The following is an 8,987-nucleotide window of genomic DNA, read 5'->3' on the forward strand; positions in this document are numbered from 1 at the left end:
AAGACACCCAACATACTTCAGGAGAATTGTATTGGAAATACTGTCATATTGGATACTGAGTACAAAGTGAAGAGCTTATTTCCACCCTAAAAACTGTTGGCAGGAAGTAAACTGAGAAAACTCCTCAAATGTCAACATATGATTGTTATCTGTCATGAAAAGTAAAGGATGACACAGACAGCAGAAATAAAAGAACAAAGGTGAAATGTTTCTACAAAAGAAACTTCTGATCTACTATTTTATAGTTATTAGTAATGCTCATAAGGGAGGCACAGGATAAATGCTTCACTCTTTCTCCTTATTTTGCAGTATGGTGAGTTTATACACAATATGCAAGACTTTCTGAATGTTCTTCCTGAGGATCGCTATACATTTCTGATGCTACAAGCAATCTAGGGATTTCTTGTAGGATCTTTCTTTTTTTCTTTTTCAACAAGGTAGTTACATGAAGGGTAAATATCTCTGTTCAAGGCGTTTACTGGACCTCAATATACTATTTAAATACTTTTATATCAAGGCATGAGTCAGAATCTTCAAATCTAATTCTGGTTGTACTTTCTCTCTTGTACTTTCTTTCTGGCTTCACTTCCTGGTGTCTTCCACCTTGCTGCAAAGAAAAGGCTCTCCCTGTTTTCAGTTTTGCTAAATTATATGACTTTGCTAAAAATTGTAAAGTTATAAGTTTAAGAATCTTTGGTCTGGTTCTTCATATTAAAATGTGGATTTGGGTAATTTGGAAATTCTTTTGAATAAAGCTTAGATTTTGAGATAATGACTTATGACTTTAAAAATCAGATTTAAAATACATAGAAAATAATTTTCTATGAAAATTCAGTGGTTGGGGTGATATAGATCAAATGACAGATTGAATATGAAAATATTTTAAAATATCATGTTCTTTATGCATGCTGAACTAAGAACCTCACTATATGTGCCTCAATTTTCTGCAAATTATAGATTCTGCCAAGTGTTTTTTTTTTCTTTTTCCTTTTTTTGATAGGAGATTCATACTTTATTTCTCCAATTGAAATAATTATACAGTTAAGTATAAATGAAAGGCATGGTTGTACAAGAAACCCAGGTCCTTTAGGTGGTTCAGTCAAAGAGGTAAGATCTCTGGCTGATTCACATGAGATGCATTCACTCCTTGGCCCAGGTTTTGGGATTCTGCCAGCCTTCAGTTCATTAATAAGTTTCTTCAAAATCCTTAAGTGTCAGATCCTCCTAGTAGTTGTCATTTATTTGAAACATTGGTGGTTTTACACAGGCTCCTAAACATTCCACTTCTATAAGAATGAAAAGTTTGTCAGGTGTAGTTTCTCCAAACTTTATTTCAAGTTTTTTTTTTTTTTTTTTAATTTTCTTAATGACCTCCAATATGCTGTCAGACTTTCAGTGCATGCAAGGCATAGTAGTGTATACTTAAATATATTTTCCAAGTGGCTTTGCAATATACATTGTATAAAAAGTTGGTACATCATATACTCTCATTGGAGGTACTTGTAAAACTTCTTCAACCTTGTTCATAGCAGAGTTGGGGAGCCGTCCATTTTTTCTTTGGCTAAATCCAGGATTAGAAGCAAAGCTTCTGCTTTATGCCATTTTAGGTGTTGTTGTTCAGTCCTTCAATCGTTTCTGAATCTTTGTGACCCCATGAACTGCAGCACACCAGGATTCTCTGACCTTCAATATCTCCCTGAGTTTGCTGAAACTCATGTCCATTGAATCGATGACACCATCCAACTATCTCATCCTCTTTTGACCCCTTCTCCTCAATCTTTCTCAGCATCAGGGAGATGCTTTTTCTATGTGTTTGTTCTTCGCATCAGAGGTCTAAAATATTAAAACTTCAGCTTTAGCACCTGTCCTTCCAATGAATATTCAGAGTTGATTTCCTTTAGGATTGACTGGTTTGATCTTGCTGCCCAAGGGAGTCTCAAGAGTCTTTTCCAGCACTGCAGTTCAAAACCATCAGTTGTTCAGCATTCCGCCTTATTTATGGTCCAGCTCTCACATCTGTAAGTGACTACTGGAAAAACCATAGCTTAGATTTTACAGACCTTTTCTGACAGAGTGATGTCTCTGATTAGTAATATGTGTCTAGATTTGTCATAATTTTTCTTCCAAGGAGCAATCATCCTTTTGTTCCATGGCTACACTCACTGTCCACAGGGATTTTCAGTTCAGTTCAGTTCAGTCACTCAGTCGTGTCCGACTCTTTGCGACCCCATGAATCACAGCACGCCAGGCCTCCCTGTCCATCACCAACTCCCGGGGTTCACTCAGACTCACATCCAACGAGTCAGTGATGCCATCCAGCCACCTCATCCTCTGTCGTCCCCTTCTCCTCCTGCCCCCAATCCCTCCCAGCAATTTTCCAATGAGTCAACTCTTCACATGAGGTGACCAAAGTACAGGAGTTTCAGCTTTAGCATCATTCCTTCTAAAGAAATCCCAGGGCTGATCTCCTTCAGAATGGACTGGTTGGATCTCCTTGCAGTCCAAGGGACTCTCAAGAGTCTCCTCCAACACCGCAGTTCAAAAGCATCAATTCTTCGGTGCTCAGCCTTCTTCACAGTCCAACTCTCACATCCATACATGACTAATGGGAAAACAATAGCCTTGACTAGACAGACCTTAGTAGGCAAAGTAATGTCTCTGCTTTTGAATATGCTATCTAAGTTGGTCATAACTTTTCTTCCAAGGAGTAAGTGTCTTTTAATTTCATGGCTGCAGTCACCATCTGCAGTGATTTTGGAGCCCCAAAAAATAAAGCCTGACACTGTTTCCACTTGGAGCCCCCCAAAAGAAAGTCTATCACTTTCCATCATTTCCCCATCTATTTGCCATGAAGTGATGGGACCAGATACCATGATCTTTGTTTTTTGAACATTGGGATTTAAACCACCTTTTTCACTCTTCTCTTTCACTTTCATCAAGAGGCTCTTCAGTTTTCTTCACATTCAGCCATAAGGGTGATGGCATCTGCATATTTGAAGTTATTGTTATTTCTCCCGTAAATCTTGATTCTAGCTTGTGCTTCATCCAGCCCAGCATTTCCCGTGATGTACTCTGTATATAAGTTAAATAAACAGAGTGACAATATACAGCCCTGATATATTTCTTTTCCAATTTGGAACCAGGCTGCTGTTTCAGGCCCAGTCCTAACTGTTGCTTCTTGACCTGCATAAAGATTTCTCAGGAGACAGGCAAGGTGACCTGGTATTCCCATCTCTTTAAGAATTTTCCACAGTTTGTTGCATTCCACACAGTCAAAGGCTTCGGCATAGTCAATAAAGCAGAAGTCATATTTTTGTTTGTTTGTTTGTTTGTTTAACAATTGTCTCTGTCCTCTTAAGAGTTTTCCATTGTGAATTCAAATGGAATATCTAGGTTATTGTCAGGAGTAACTATGTGCACAATTAAGGCTCCTCCAGCTCCATTCTGCACAGCCGTCTCATGCAAATTCCTCAAATGTCTTCTCCACTGGCAAGGCTTGCTGAGTGGGTCCATGGGTCCAGACTGCCATAGAGATCATGATGGACCAAATTGCCCACCTCCCAAGTGGTTTTTTTTTTTTTTTTTTTTTGGTAAATGGCTTTAATTTACATAGCAGTTCCTATTTCTTTTTTTTAAAATTTATTTTTTATTTTACTTTACAATTCTGTATTGGTTTTGCCATACATTGACATGAATCCACCACGGGTGTACATGCGTTCCCAAACATGAACCCCCCTCCCACCCCCCTCCCCACAACATCTCTCTGGGTCATCCCCACATACCAGCCCCAAGCGTGCCATATCCAGCATCAGACATAGACTGGCAATTCAATTCTTACATGATATTATACATGTTTCAATGCCATTCTCCCAAATCATCTCATCCTCTCCCTCTCCCACTGAGTCCAAAAGTCCGCTATACACATCTGTGTCTTTTTTGCTGTCCTGCCTACAGGGTCATCATTGCCATCTTTCTAAATTCCATATATATGTGTTAGTATACTGTATTGGTGTTTTTCTTTCTGGCTTACTTCACTCTGTATAATCGGCTCCAGTTTCATCCATCTCATCAGAACTGATTCAAATGTATTCTTTTTAACGGCTGAGTAATACTCCATTGTGTATATGTACCACTGCTTTCTTATCCATTCATCTGCTGATGGACATCTAGGTTGTTTCCATGTCCTGGCTATTATAAACAGTGCTGCGATGAACATTGGGGTACATGTGTCTCTTTCAATTCTGGTTTCCTCCGTGTGTATGCCCAGCAGTGGGATTGCTGGGTCATAAGGCAGTTCTATTTGCAATTTTTTAAGGAATCTCCACACTGTTCTCCATAGTGGCTGTACTAGTTTGCATTCCCACCAACTGTGTAGGAGGGTTCCCTTCTCTCCACACCCTCTCCAGCATTTAATGCTTGCAGATTTTTGGATTGCAGACATTCTGACTGGTGTGAAGTGGTACCTCATTGTGGTTTTGATTTGCATTTCTCTAATAATGAGTGATGTTGAGCATATTTTCATGTGTTTGTTAGCCATCCGTATGTCTTCTTTGGAGAAATGTCTATTTAGTTCTTTGGCCCATTTTTTGATTGGGTCGTTTATTTTTCTGGAATTGAGCTGCAGGAGTTGCTTGTATATTTTTGTGATTAGTTGTTTGTCAGTTGCTTCATTTGCTATTATTTTCTCCCATTTGGAAGGCTGTCTTTTCACTTTGCTTATATTTTCCTTTGTTGTGCAGAAGCTTTTAATTTTAATTAGATCCCATTTGTTTATTTTTGCTTTTATTTCCAGAATTCTGGGAGGTGGATCATAGAGGATCCTGCTGTGGTTTATGTCAGAGAGTGTTTTGCCTATGTTCTCCTCTAGGAGTTTTATAGTTTCTGGTCTTACATTTAGATCTTTAATCCATTTTGAGTTTATCTTTGTGTGCGGTGTTAGAAAGTGATCTAGTTTCATTCTTTTACAAGTGGTTGACCAAGTGGTTTTTATTTTAATTTTTTAATGATCATTGCATGATATCAGGAATAAAAAACTTAAAGAGAAATCAGGATATTCAGGTTTTAGTAATAGTTAATTCATAGCTCTTTAACTACCAATATATTTTATGTACTTATCATATGTTTAAGGCAAACACATTAACAGATTATCTCATTTGTTTTCTTTGATATCTTTTCTATGTCTGAAGGAAAGATATTTGTAACAGATGGGTCCTACAAGTGGCTTTTTAAAATTCTGACTCTATAATCACAGGGCAAATGGCTTATAATTTTAATTTTCAGAACTCCAATATAAACTGTAATACCCGACTGCTTTCTACCCTTCTTGAGTTATAGCTAGTTAACAAATAAAACAACAATTTGAAAATTGTTCTTTTCATTCTAAAGTTGTATACTTAAAAAAAAAAAAAAAAAAGCCAGGGGGCATTATGATTATGTACCTCCTTCATTTTATCAAAACTCATTTAAACACTATGGTATGTATAAGTAGACAATTCACATAATTTACTTTTACTTATTGATCAGCACACCCAAAATTGTCCCAATCAAGCAAGGACTACAAATAATTTGTATGTGTCTGTGATTAAATTGTTTTTGACATCTTCCTTCCACAATTTTAAACAATTATAGAATATTTCTTAAACATACCTTGTTATGTATTCCTTCTAAATATCTTATTTCATTAAACTTTCCTCATATTATGTGGGTTTAGTTATTGTATGTGAGCATTTTTTACCTAATTATCTTTAAAAGTCCTATTTTATTGCAAATTAAATACACGGATGATATTTGGAAATTTTTTCTTAAGCTTTTTCCTTATGTGTATAGATATTAGGGAAAACTTGGCACTTGGTATTAATTTTAATAATTCTGGTATTAAAGTCCATAAAATTCTGGAAGCTCATCTTCCTTTGGCAATATTTTCAGTTACAGATAAATATTTTTTTATTGTGGGATCTAGGGCATCTATTGGAGAAGGAAATGAAAACCCACTCCAGTATTCTTGCTTGGAGAATCCCAGGGACAGAGGAGCCTGGTGGGCTGCCGTCTATGGGGTCACACAGAGTTGGACATGACTGAAGCGACTTAGCAGCAGCAGGGCACCTGTGATCATCTTACTAGTACAGAAACTCAGAGACAAATAGAACAGACATTATAGGAAGAAAGAAAGGATTCTGAAGGAATTCTTGGGAATCCATGAATCCTTAATGTCTTATGACAGACATGCCAACATTCAGAGTGTAATGAAAGGAAACTGTCAGCACACCACTCTGATAGTGGAGAGGAGTGGAGATTGTTTAACTCAATTAGCTGGACTTCATCTAAAAACCTTCCAGATGAGGCAAAAAAAAAAAAAAAAAAAAAAAAAAAAAACTGCTGTGAGGTGATGAATCGTACGTTTTAACCTTAAAATATTCCCTTAATTATAAATACATCATTTTGTAAGGCTATACATTTCAGGTCTGGAGATAGAGCATTCTACATATTCAATTAAAATAAACAAATGTATGTCCTTTCCGGGATATCCAGAGAACACTAGTTACTCACAAAGAGGAACATACCATGCAATTTGACTCAGAATAACACAGATGAGAAGTTAGTCTGCTTTCTATAGTCATCAATTCTCATTTAGAAAACTCCTGAGGCATCATTTGATGAATAGCTAAAAAATTAATTCATAACATATATAACAGATATACTTAATATTCATAAGATGCATTCCCAATATAAGACCAATATTTTCAATATAAACATTAAATAGATATATTAGATAACAATTATTTTTTCTGAGGAGTATGAGCATAGATTCTTGTGATATAAAATGTTATTGCCTATTATTTTGTGCATTTAACATACTTAATTAAATGTACATCCTTTTAAGTGTTAATATACATAATATATTCCTTCAGCTGCAGGTGATAAACAATGATTTTGTTTTCTACTCTATACAAATAATAAGCAGGAAAATGTCATTTGGGAAAAAATGTGAAGCTATATCTTTGGAAGAAAAGCTATGACCAACCTAGACAGCATGCTAAAAAGCAAAGACTTTACTTTGCCAACAAAGGTCCATCCAAAGCTATGGTTTTCCAGTAGCCATGTATGGATGTGAGAGTTGGACTATAAAGAAAGCTGAGCACTGAAGAACTGATGCTTTTGAACTGTGGTGTTGGAGAAGACTCTTGAGAGTCCCTTGGGAGTCAAGAAGATCAAACCAGTCAATCCTAAAGGAAATCAGTCCTGAATATTCATTGGAAGGACTGATGCTGAAGCTGAAACTCCAATACTTTGGCCATCTGATGTAAAAAATGTCTTATTGGAAAAGACCCTGATGCTGGGAAAGATTGAAGGCAGGAGGAGAAGGAAATGATAGAGGATGAGATGGTTGAATGGCATCATGGACTCAATGGACATGAGTTTGAGTAAATTCCAGGAGTTGGTGATGGACAGGAAAGCCTGGCGTACTGCAGTCCATGGAGTTGCAAAGAGTTAGACAGAAGGGAGTGACTGAACTGAGCTGAACTGATATCTGTGAGGAAGCTTCAAATTATATTGTCGGATTATATATGGCTTACACAGATTAAGTTATTGTCCATGTGAAGAAACACATTATCAGAGAGAAGTTATTTAGTATATACATTATTAGGCCACAAAATCCTCAAGTAATCTCTCCTTTGAAAGAGTCTCTTTTGTCACTGTTTTTTAAACAAGAGACTATTTTTGCTAACTTTAGCTCTATTAGTCTTAATTCTTCGTTGCATGTGACAGTTCAGTTTAGACGAGGAAGGCCATAAAACATTAGGTTCTTCTCCTTGCAATTCTCCTTTCCATTGTTGTCGGTGTTGGATAGAGGAGCTTCCCAATGACCTGTTGAGTTGGTAGGAAAAATGAATGAATGAATGCATGAATAAATGAATAAACAAAGTGTAAAGATGAAAATATTCCATGAGTGGGAGGGAGGGAGGGAGATTTGAACTTTTCATTTACTGAACTTTGATGGGGTGATGTTTAGGTTCCTCAGGGTTCATTTGTGAATTAAGATGGAGGAGTCAAATGTTACTTTTTCTAAGTCTCTGAGACATAGAAATAGGAAATTTGGGCCTTAGATATGATCACTTCTCAAATCTACTCTAAGCAGAATTTACACAAGACCAGGAAGGAAGAATAATGTAGTATAGAGAACCTTACATATGCATAGGGGATCTTTCATGTTATATTTACTCAACTTCCAAATCTTTTAAAGTTAGTGATAAGCCTTAATAAATATTTTTTGTGATGCTTTTTTTTAGTAATGAATTGGATTATTGGAAAACTTTTAAGTTTTATTGTTTAACAAAGAAATAAAATTGTCATAGGTTATTATTATTGTAAGAGGTAAATATTCCCTATAGAATTTCTCATTAATGTTGGACAAACTATAATAAATAACAGGCATGACATTTCTTAGAATAGGTCCATTCACAAGGGATTCATTAAGAAAAGATCACGACATACATTGCATACCTCCTAAAATGTGGACATGAGGTTTCATTCTGTAGTTATTTTTAAGTAGGATTAAATTAATTAAAATGACATTTTTTAATGTCCTGTGGGCTTTCAAAAACCATTACTAGCATAGAGCGTCTGTGCCTAATATATTGTAATAGCCCTTACTTAACCCTTGTATACAAGATTAGTGCAAACAATCAATCAATAGTAGCATATTTTAGAAATAAAATTCTGATGTGTTGATATGAATGTATTCCTATAGGCTTATTTTTCACTTGCAAAGACAGAATGTTTAGTTAAAAACCAACGTTACCTAGGAATAGCTGCATTTCTGTCAGAGAGAAAGCTGATAGAAAGGTTTGGCAGCCATAGAAATAAGATATACTCTAGGAGTTGTGTTTATTATTTTTTTTCACACAAATTCCTTCAAGAAATATGTATGCCTCATTTTTTATTAGTGTAAAGGAGAAAGAAAAAATCCCCTTCTCTTAGAAAATCCA

General features: G+C 36.0%; 1 pseudogene; it reads right to left on the reverse strand.

The window, feature by feature from the left end:
• Nucleotides 1–899: 899 nt before the first annotated feature.
• On the reverse strand, nt 900–3,513 carry LOC120876089 (annotated as a pseudogene).
• Between the last annotated feature and the right edge of the window lie 5,474 nt (nt 3,514–8,987).

The sequence above is a fragment of the Oryx dammah genome, unplaced genomic scaffold, assembly GCF_014754425.2.
Source record: "Oryx dammah isolate SB20612 unplaced genomic scaffold, SCBI_Odam_1.1 HiC_scaffold_17, whole genome shotgun sequence".
Taxonomy (NCBI): Eukaryota; Metazoa; Chordata; class Mammalia; order Artiodactyla; family Bovidae; genus Oryx; species Oryx dammah.